The sequence below is a fragment of the Oryctolagus cuniculus genome, chromosome 8 (assembly GCF_964237555.1).
Source record: "Oryctolagus cuniculus chromosome 8, mOryCun1.1, whole genome shotgun sequence".
In the NCBI taxonomy this organism is placed as follows: Eukaryota; Metazoa; Chordata; class Mammalia; order Lagomorpha; family Leporidae; genus Oryctolagus; species Oryctolagus cuniculus.
In genome coordinates, this window is record NC_091439.1 from 2,739,032 (window position 1) to 2,750,465 (window position 11,434).

The following is an 11,434-nucleotide window of genomic DNA, read 5'->3' on the forward strand; positions in this document are numbered from 1 at the left end:
TGCTGGGGGCGGGCGTGGCCGGGGCCGGGAAGCCGGGGGTCCCCGGGGAGCGGGGCGGCGGGGCGTGCAGGACGCCCTGTGCCTTATGTGTGGGAGCTGAAATTAAAAAAAATTCAGTCAGGACACAGACGGCTGATTGGCAGAGCGTGGGAGGATGGAAAATTCTGGATTAAAAAGGGGTCCTTGATGGTGGCAAAGCTACCTCAGTGTCGCTAGGGGAGGTGGGGTTATTAGCCAAAGGAGTAGGGTATGGTCTGCTCTGGAAATGCAACTTCTCAGCGGAGTGACAGCACAGCGTCCAATCAGCAGGAACTGGAAAAGGAGTTTTTTTTTTAGTGGACAAGGGCAAAGGATGACGTATGCGGATGCAAAATTAACGGAAAATGGAATTAAAATTAACTTCTTTGCTGGTGCCAAAAAGCAGAGATCCGTGCATACTTTTCTTCCTAATGAACACATTCAATGAACTTTTCAAAGACCCGGCATATAACTAGTGGAATTTACGAATACGAAACTCTTCAAGATACTGTGGAAAGAAAAGAATTTAGCACAGATATAGATCAATGAGAACAGTGTGAATCGTGTTTATGCATTGATAAAAATCAGAAGATGTTATGCGGTGATATAAATGATGCTGCAGATTGGGAGGGGGTCTTTTCCCTCTAAAATGTGCATTAAATAGCTCAAAGTAACACACACTCATATAGAGACTACTGCCTTGGAGGGCAGGGGCTAGCGAAGTGTTGTGTTTAAGGGGTATGGATGATGAAGTCAGACAAACATAAAGCCCTAATCTCACTAGTTCCATCACTGGGAACAAAAATTTTTCTTTAGGTGTCGTTTCTTTCATTTATAAAATGAGGAGAATAATAACAGCTTTCTTACAAACTTGTTCCAAACATTAAAAGAGAGGAAGAAGGCAAGGCTTGTGGCAAATGGCATTGTTACTGTTACATAACTTGTTTCATTGATTGATCATTTGAATTGCTGTCTTCAGGCTGCCTTGTCAGAGTTCAGCGCCATGTCTCCCTAACTGGTTTGTATTAAGCAGGGACCGTAGCTTATAATTTTCTTGTGTCTTCCATGGAAAGTGCCTAGCAAGGTAACTTACTCACAAGATTTAATAAGTACATATTACATGATTGAAAATATGTCACTCTTTCCCCATAGTGAAGTTATCCATCCATTCTGGTCTTCCATAGAAACAGTTTTTTTCCCCAAGGAACAGTCATACTGCTCAGTATGCTGGTTACTGTCCTCTTATTAGAATCCTATTCTTAATTTGCCTCCAAGGATTGCAAAAATGGCTGGTCCTAGCGGAAAGGATTATTGCAGAACAGGATTGTTCGCAGAACAGGAGTCTGCAGTCTGGTTCTCCCCAGGTCTTGTCTCCTTGCGTACACAGCGTGACATTGGGCTAACACTCAACTCCTGGGAAGATTTCACAGCATGGGTGACTCTCAAGGATTTAAAAGCCCTTACAGAAAGTAGCACCTTAGAAATGCAAATTATTGGCTGGCGTCGCAGCTCACTAGGCTAATCCTCCGCCTTGTGGCACCAGCACACCAGGTTCTAGTCCCGGTCGGGGCGCCGGATTCTGTCCCGGTTGCCCCTCTTCCAGGTCAGCTCTCTGCTGTGGCCAGGGAGTGCAGTGGAGGATGGCCCAAGTCCTTGGGCCCTGCACCCCATGGGAGACCAGGATAATATCTGGCTCCTGCCATCGGATCAGCGCGTGCGCCGGCCACAGTGCGCCGGCCGCGGCGGCCATTGGAGGATGAACCAACGGCAAAGGAAGACCTTTCTCTCTGTCTCTCTCTCTCACTGTCCACTCTGCCTGTCAAAAAAAAAAAAAGAAAAAGAAAAAAGAAATGCAAATTCTTGTTCTTTTATTACAAATATTTATTAAGGAAGAAAAATAGGGGAAGGCGAGAAAAGCTCAGGAGGTGACCTAATATTACCCGTAGGATGTGTGTCTCTCTTTGTTTGCTGGGAAGTCTTGATGAAGGAAAATGTTACAAAGGCAAACCACAGAAGATTAAATCAATAGGCCTGTATATTTCCATGTAAGGAAACACAGCCAATATACAATTTCAGTGTAACATTTTCATGGTAAGATGGGAAAGGAAGCTCGCTTAGATGCACGCGTTTTTCTTTCTTTGCTGTTGTATTGACTGCTTTCTCATTCTGATCATCAGCCACAAAGCGAGATCTAGAGGTTAGCAACTGAGATGTCCCAATCTGTTCTGCATTGCATATCACTTTCATTGTTGCTAGGGTCATAAACGGGTGGTGGGAAGGAGAGGGAACACAAAGGGGCGTGATCAGAACAAGGGCTGCCCAAGAGAGTGGTGCAAATGTGCAAACCTAAGAGTCAAGAAGAGGCCGACGGCTGGAAGTCCCCTTAGCAGGTGCACAGTGTCCTAGAAACCCCTGGTGCTCTCCGATGCAGACTGCCTTGCAAATCCCAAGTGCTCCTAAGAAGGGAATCAGCTGGATAAATGCCAATACCTCCATTTGGTAAAATATTATTCAGATACTAAGATAGAGAAATGGTTTTTAAATTTTATTTAGTTATTTGAAGGAGAGAGAGAGAGAGAGAAAAGAAAAGAGATAGGAATCTTCCTTCTGCTGGTTCACTCTCCAAATGCCTGCAACAGCTGGGGCTGAACCAGGAGGCTGGAACTCAATATGGGTCTCCCATGTGGGTGGCAGGGCCCTAATTCCTGTCGTATCCCCAACTAGGTGAACTGTGGAAGACCAAGTTCATTCTGAGACAGGAGGGGCCTTCTGACTCTCTGAAATGAGGATCCAGGCCCAGGCTTGAACCTGACCTCTGCCTGCATCCCTTTCTCTGGTGTCAAAGATGACTTGGGCACAGGCTGGACTTGGAACACTCTGGGATTCTTGGGGAAAATTCTAAGGATTTATCTGGATTTGAGTTTTCTCCACTTTTCCACCCATTGTCATGGCAATGTGCCTACACCAAGTCCAAGCCCGTCTGAACCTGACTGCTGCCAGAGAAGGCCTTAGTCATTTTTTAAACAGGTTCATTTATTTACTTGAAAGTCAGAGATACACAGAGAGAAGAAGAGGCAGAGAGAGAGAGAGAAAGAGAGAGAGCAAGAGTGAGAGAGAGAGAGAGAGAGAGATCTTCCATCCACTGGTTCACTCTGCAGTTGGCTGCAACGGCCAGAGCTGTGCTGATCCGAAGGGGCCTAAGGCCTTGGGCCATCTTCCAATTCTTTCCCAGGCCATAGCAGAGAGCTGGATGGGAAGTGGAGCAGCTGGGAGTAGAACCGGCGCCCATAGGGGATGCCTGCACTGCAGGCAGCGGCTTCACCCACTACACCACGGCACAGGTCCCATGGCCTAGTTATTGACTTGAGCATTTGAGCGGCATTTCCAGCAACAAACACATACTCAGTGGCTGCTGCTGGTGCTGGCCCTGGACAACCTCACGAGAACTCCTGGCAGCAATAAATTCCTGCTGTAGGGGGTCAGGGCAGTTGTCCCAGGGGATGGTTCCAGGACACCTCCCCTCTTCCCCAGCAGAAAATCTATGGAAGCTCAGGTCCCTTCCATAAAATGGCATTGTATTGCCTGGACCCTATGCACACCCTCTCTTGGATAATCTTGGGATTACTTTTTTTTAAATTTGTTTATTTCTTTGAGTGGCAGAATTAGAGGTAGAGAAAGAGAAAGATCAATCTTCCATCCTCTGGTTCACTCCCCAAATGTCCACAACAACCAGAGCTGAGCTGATCTTTAGTCAGGAGCCAAGAGCTTCCTCTGGGTCTCCCATGTGGGCCATCTTCTACTGCTTCCCTAGGTCATTAGCAGGGAGCTGGATCAGAACTGGAGTAGCCAGGACTTGAATTGGCACCCATATGGGATGCCAATGCTGCAGGCGGATCCTTAACCTCAACGCCAAGCTCCCCCCTCCTCCCGGGGTGGGGGGATTACTTCTAATATCTAGTTTAATGAGGACGCTATGTAAACAGTTGTTATACTGTATTATTTTTATTTATTTATTTATTTTTTGACAGGCAGAGTGGACAGTGAGAGAGACAGAGAGAAAGGTCTTCCTTTGCCGTTGGTTCACCCTCCAATGGCCGCCACGGCTGGCGCGCTGCGGCCGGCGCACTGAGCTGATCCAATGGCAGGAGCCAGGTACTTCTCCTGGTCTCCCATGGGGTGCAGGGCCCAAGGACTTGGGCCATCCTCCACTGCACTCCCGGACCACAGCAGAGAGCTGGCCTGGAAGAGGGGCAACCGGGACAGAATCCGGCGCCCCGACCGGGACTAGAACCCGGTGTGCCAGCACCGCAAGGCGGAGGATTAGCCTAGTGAGCCGTGGCGCCGGCGTTATATTGTATTATTGAAGGAATAAGAACAAGGGGAATGGACTGCACCTGCTCCATACGGACACAATTTTTTCCTCAATAGTTTTCATCCTTGGTTGGTTGGATGCCTGGTTATGGAATTCATGGATGTGAAGTACATTACCACAGAGAGCAGCAAGGACAGTCTCAGGCTTGTTCCTACCTAGCTCTCTGTCCTTGGACGTACATCACATCTTTATTAAATATTTTATTTATTTATTTATTATTTTTTTTTTTGACAGGCAGAGTGGACAGTGAGAGAGACAGAGAGAAAGGTCTTCCTTTGCCGTTGGTTCACCCTCCAATGGCCGCCGCGGCCGGCGCACCGCACTGATCCGATGGCAGGAGCCAGGAGCCAGGTGCTTTTCCTGGTCTCCCATGGGGTGCAGGGCCCAAGCACCTGGGCCATCCTCCACTGCACTCCCTGGCCACAGCAGAGGGCTGGCCTGGAAGAGGGGCAACCAGGACAGAATCCGGCGCCCCGAGCGGGACTAGAACCCGGTGTGCCGGCACCGCTAGGCGGAGGATTAGCCTAGTGAGCCACGGCGCCGGCCTAAAGATTTTATTTATTTATTTGAGAGAGAGAGTTACAGGCAGTGAGAAGGAGAGGCAAAGAGAAAAGTCTTCCATCTGCTGGTTCACTTCCTAAATGGCCGCAATGGCTAGAGCTGCACCGATCCGAAGCCAAGAGCCAGGAGCTTCTGCTGGGTCCCCCACACAGGTGCAAGAGCCCGAGGACTTGGGCTATCTTTTACTGCTTTCCCAGGCCATAGCAGAGAGCTGGATCAGAAGAGGAACAGCTGGGACTAAAACTGGCGCCACAGGCAGAGGATTAACCTACTGCTTCTACAGCGCTGGCCCCCTATGTCATGTCTTTAAAAATAAAGTGACATTGCTGTGTAGTACATTGTTTATCAGGAGGTAAAGGCTAAATAGCGCAAAAGTTAGCACACTTGATCTGTCAGAAAGAACACAAAACCCAGTGTGGAGCGAGATGCTGGGTTGCTACTACCACGAGAAGTTTCAGCTAGGATTGGCTGAGCTTATGTGGTTTGCCACCACCGTGTTAGGGCTGGGGCTGGGGAGGCCTTTTTTTCTTTTCTTTTTCTTTTTCTTTTTTTTTTTTAAGACACAATTTGGGGAAGGTGTGGATTAGAGGAAGAATACTGAGCATCCAAGTAAGTCTTGAGCGGATATCTGAATTCTCCTGGCTAGCAGAGTAGCAGCTCTGCAGAAGTTTGTGGTGGGTGCTTGCATTCACGGAGGAATCTGTTTTAGGGAACTTACTGTTTGGAAATCCCCCTAACAAATAGAGGGCTTAGGTCAGAGCACAGTCAATGCTGTACTGTTTTCCTGACATAGAATGCGTAGTATGCGATCTTAGGTGTCTGCTATGTGCCAGGAACTCTTCTAAGTGCTCCTTGTTGATTTATTCTTTTTTTTTGTAAGGCTTATTTCTTTGTTTGAAATGAAGAGTTACAGAGAGGCAGAGGCAGAGGCAGAGAGAGAGAGAGAGAGAGAGAGAGAGAGGTCTTCCGTCCACTGGTTCACTCCCCAGATGGCTGCAACAGCCTGAGCTGAGCTGAGCTGAGCTGATCCAAAGCCAGGAGCCATGAGCTTCTTCCTGGTGCAGGGGCCCAAGCACTTGGGCCATCTTCTATTGCTTTCCTAGGCCACAGCAGAGAGCCAGATCGGAAGTGGAGCAGCTGGGACACGAACCGGCTTTACCTGCTATGCCACCGTGCCTGCCCCTTTATTTATTCTTTAACTCTTTTTTTTTAATTTTTTTATTTTTTGACAGGCAGAGTGGACAGTGAGAGAGAGAGAGACAGAGAGAAAGGTCTTCCTTTGCCGTTGGTTCACCCTCCAATGGCCGCCGCGGCTGGCGCGCTGCGGCTGGCGCACCGCGCTGATCCGATGGCAGGAGCCAGGAGCCAGGTGCTTTTCCTGGTCTCCCATGGGGTGCAGGGCCCAAGCACCTGGGCCATCCTCCACTGCACTCCCTGGCAACAGCAGAGAGCTGGCCTGGAAGAGGGGCAACCGGGACAGAATCCGGTGCCCCGACCGGGACTAGAACCCGGGGTGCCGGCACCGCTAGGCGGAGGATTAGCCTAGTGAGCCACGGCGCCGGCCAGAGCCAGATATTCTAGCAAACGTGGTCTTTGTTTCAGAGAGACTTTGCCTTTCCTGCACCACTGGGGTCATGGATGTTTCCAGCTGGTCTCCAGGCTGGTGCAATGATTTGGGGTTGGTGGATTTTTCCATGTCTAGTTTATGAGTTTGTGTTGGTTAATAAGGAGTCTTGCTGAGACTCAGACCTCCCAAATCAATGGGGTGGGGGTGTTTCAAAGCCCTCAAAATTTGTGAGAATTTTGCTCATATAATCACAGATGGGAGCTGAATTCCAAATAGAAGGTGAATTTCCTCCTCTCACTCATTAGCAAGGAGGCTCTGGGGAAAAGCTGATCTCCTGAGTTTCACTGCTTCAGCCAGCCCCACTGGGCGCTCAGAGGGGCGAGAATGACTCATCATCAATCTTTACCAATAACACCGAACAGCCAATAGTGAACGAACACTCTGCTGGCAGGTGTGGTGTGGAACTCAAGAACGAGGACGAGAAAACACCTGTCATTCAGGAGCTGCACTGTCATACAGGGAAAATGCCGCAGGTGTCATGAAGTGCTCTGTCTCTGATCTGGATTTGGCCAGTCTCGATCTTGCCCAACTCCTGCCTACCTCTAAGCTAGGCACCAAGGGAAGGAGGTAAGAAACGCTACCTAGCAGGTGTTGCTGGGACTGGCTTGAGTCAGTCAAGGCTTGACTCAGCAGGGCAGGCTTGATTCAAACCAGGCAGAGATGGAACATCCTAATAACCAGGGTAGACCTGGATGGAAAAGGAGGGCCTTTGACATGACATCCTGCCAAGCAAGGAGGGACCTGCCTTCACCAGAAGAGATGGAGAGAGGCTAGCGCAGGGAGCAAGTACAAGGCAAGCAGGATTGTGAACATGAGGCTTAGGGTCTGTACTGGAAAATGAATGGTATGGGCTGGGCCAGCAGCATGGGGAGGCTATAGCCAGAGGAGCCCCCAGAGCCTACTGCCAAGTTCTACGTTGTTGTAACAGTGTAGCCAGAGGGACTCCAGGCTGAATCTGGGGCTAAGGGAGCTGGGTTCCCATGGGCAGCTTCTATCTCTTTGGCTTGAAGCCTTTCTCTATAGGTAGGACCATCTTGTCAAGAGGCCGGGAGATGAAGGGATGCTGGCTGGGGCAGTGTGTGTGTGTGCACTTCTATTGCAGAGTTTGTCACCGGTGTCCCCACTGTGGGGCTCCAGCCTATGTGGATTTGGGTGTGCTGGGGTGTGTTGCTCCCCCAGATCTGAAGCCAGCCAGCCCTTTTTCATAGGCATAGCAATCTCCCTCCCCTACCTTTTGGACACAGATCCACACCTCGGGGTCCACTGAGTTACAGACAAAGGGTCTTCAAAGTGCCCGTGAGAAACATGGGTTGTGAAAAAACTGCAAGGATTCCAAGCCTTTTTTTTTTTTTAAATTTTTCAGCACCAAACCAGACATCCTTTAGTTCCATTTTCCATGACCTTTCTGAAGTGCCTTTGTATTATTATCCTGGCTGTCAAGTGATAACCCCCCTCCCGGCTTTTTTCTCCCGAACCTGTGACTTCTGAACCCCTCAGAGACCAACCTGTGCCCTGCCAGGCTGCAACAGCAGCGTATGCTCCAGCTGAGAGGAAGCGGGAGCTGCCCGTTCAATATTTGATCAGCGAGGGACACAGGAAGCAACGAGAACAAAACACCCTCCAGGTCTGAGTCACAGGCCCGGACTGTGGCCATGTCAGTCCTAGCCGGTGGGAAGTGGCACTGGGCGATGTTATCTGATCTGGGGCAGAAGCTCTCTGTGCAAAGGTGCTGTGTGCTGGTCGCTTGAACTGCAAACAGCAGAGCCAGAGGACAAAGAGGCTCAAATTTCAGTTTCAGTCCTGGAGAGCTCCCGGGGTCTGCTCTAGGTTGCAAATCTTTGTCCTCAGCCAGAGCTCATAGCCATCAGGGTATCTGAGCAGTTACTCAAACATTTTTTTTTAATTAGAGGCAGAAAGACACAGAGACAGAGGTAGGCAGAGAGAGAGAGAGAGAGAGAGAGAGAGAGAGAGAGAGAGAGGTCCTATCCACTGGTTCATTCCCCAAGTGCCTGCAGCACCCAGAGTTAGACTAAGGCTGAAGCCAGGAGCCAGGAACTCAGTTCAGGTCCCCCATGTGGGTGGTAGGGACCCAATCACAGGAGCCATCACCTGCTGCCTTCACAGGAAGTGGCTCACAACAACTTTTTCTTACCCCTGTGGGCGCTGTCCCCAAGTCCTCGCTGCTAGTGCTATGCGCTGCACCCTCACAGCACCAAAACTGTGCTCAGGGAGCAGGCATGGCAACAGAGGCGTACCCAGCTCCTCTGTCTCCTGGCCCCAGTGACCCTCCCCGAGGCTCAGGGCACAAGAGCATGTCGGGGCCCATGTGCCACACTCCCTGTGTGGGGGCAGAATGCCCCAGAGATGCCCATGTCCTCATGTGGTCAAGGGAATTTTGCAGGTGCAGTCGAGCTAAGGACTTGTGATAAAGAGAAGCCCCTGGGCTCTGTGAGCCCCAGGTCATCACAGGGGCCCTGTGAGTTGGAGAGGGAAGCATGCTATGCTGCTGGCTTTGAAGGGGGGCAGCCCTGGCCTTGTGCCCAGAAGTGCAGGTCTCCTGGAGCTGCTGCAGAGGGCAAGGCCACCGAGTCTCCCCTAGCAGGCTCCGGAAAGAATGCAGCCCTGCCGCTGCTTGATTTCCAGCCAGGGAGAGCTATTGTAGACTTCTGTTAATAAAAGTTTCTTGATTCATTTGAAAGCCTGAGAGAGGGGAGAGAGGGAGAGAGAGAGAAAGAGGGAGAGAGGGAGAGAGAGAGGGAGAGAAAGAGAGAGGGAGAGAAAGAGGGAGAGAGGGAGAAGAGGGAGAGAGAGAGTGAGAGAGGGAGAGGGAGAGAGAGGGAGAGAGGGGGAGAGGAGAGAGAGGGAGAGAAAGGAGAGAGAGTGAGAGGGAAAGAGAGGGAGAGGGAGAGAGAGAGGGAGAGAGAGGGAGAGAGAGAGAGGGGAGGGGGAGAGTCATCCATTCATTGGTTCATCCCCCAGATGCCCGCAACAGCCAGGGCTGGGGCAGGCTGAAGCCAGGAGCCAGGAACTCCATGTGGGTCTCCCATGTGGGTGATGGGGAGCCAAGAACTCGGGCCATTCTCTGCTGCCTCCCAGGCACATTAGCAAGAAGCTGGATTGGAAGTGAAGGCAGAGGCAGGGCTCGATCCAAAGTACTGGGATATGAGATGCAGACATCCCAAGTGGTGGCTTCGCCCATTGAGCCACAACACCTGCCCCTATTTCATGCTAGGACCTCCAGACCTGTCAGATGATGGATTTGTGCTGTTTGAAGCCACTCCATTTGTCACAAGAGCCCCCTGGCCGCCTCAAGTCTACTCTCTCCAGGTTGCATTGTAAAGCCCTTTCCCTTCTTTTTAGCCCTATGTTGAAAGTTTGTATGTGAATCCACACACTTGCAAACCTCTGCTGCTACTCTTGTTCACTGGTTGTAGGAAGACATTTTAAAAAGCCCAAGAAAATTGGGGTCAGCATCTGGTATCAGAGCGCCAGTTTGAGTTTGGGATGCACCACTTCCCTACAAACTCCCTGATAACGCACCTGAAGAGGGAGCAGAAGATGACCCCTGGGGCCAGCGCCGTGGCACAGTAGGTTAATCCTCCGCCTGCAGTGCCGGCATCCCATATGGGCATTGGTTCTAGTCCTGGCTGCTCCTCTTCCAATCCAGCTTTCTGCTATGGCCTGGGAAAGCAGTAGAAGATGGCCCAAGTCCTTAGGCCCCTGCACCCGTGTGGGAGACCGGGAAGAAGCTCCTGGCTCCTGGCTTTAGCCAGGCTCAGCCCCAGCCATTGTGGCCATTTGGGGAGTAAACCAGTACATGACAGAAGATTTCTCTCTTTCGTCTCTTCCTATCTCTGTAACTCTGCCTTCCAAATAAATAAATACATCTTTATCAAAAAGCTCAAGAAAATGTGTTAGGAGAAAGCTATGCATGGACTTCAAAATTTTTGCCCCCCAAATAAATGTATCTTTTCATCCCCTTTGATTTTTTTTAAGATTTTTAAATTTTATTTATTTGAGAGTTACAGAGGGAGGTAGAAACAGAGAGAGAGGTCTTCCATCCACTGGTTCACTCCCCAGATGGCTGCAATGGCCGGAGCTGCACCAATCCCAAGCCAGGAGCCAGGAGCTTCTTCCAGGTCTCCCACGCAGGTGCAGGGGCCCAAGGACTTGGGCCATCTTCTACTGCTTTCCCAGGTCACAGCAGAGAGCTGGATCAGAAGAGGAGCAACTGGGACTAGAGCCCTTGCCCATATGGGATGCTGGGGCTTCAGGCCAGGGCTTTAACCCACTGCGCCATAGCGCCGGCCCCCATCCCTTTGCCCACTGTCACCTCTAATGTCAGAACAGTAGAGACCCAGAGGATCTTTCAGGATCTCGCAGGGAGCTGTGCTCTGCTGTGTAGCCAGTCATCCGGTTATTCATGATATTCCCTCAAGAAACTTTTCCTGGCTGCTACCACAAGGCTACCTTGTTTCACACTGTATCGGGAGCAGGATGCAGAGACAACACCCAACCCCTCTCTCTCCTCTCCTCTGAGTGCTCTAAGTGATCTTTCTTTCCACAAGCAACTAGGGTACACAGCACCTGTCTGACCATGATGCAAGGGACATGAACTACAGTCTGGTTCCAGCATGTCTTCCAGTTTGTGTTCAGATCCATCAAGGGTTAATGAGTTCAATGACAGATAAGCTGGCCCCCCATCCCCCAGGGCAAAACAGTGCTGCCCAATGCCTGCTTTACTTAGGATAATATCTCCCCTCTGTTTATCAGCCCCAGCCCAGCCTTCCTGCCTTTGACGCAGGGAGCTGGGGGTTTGAATGAAACCTGTTGGAGGTTCCAATTAAATCTGTGGA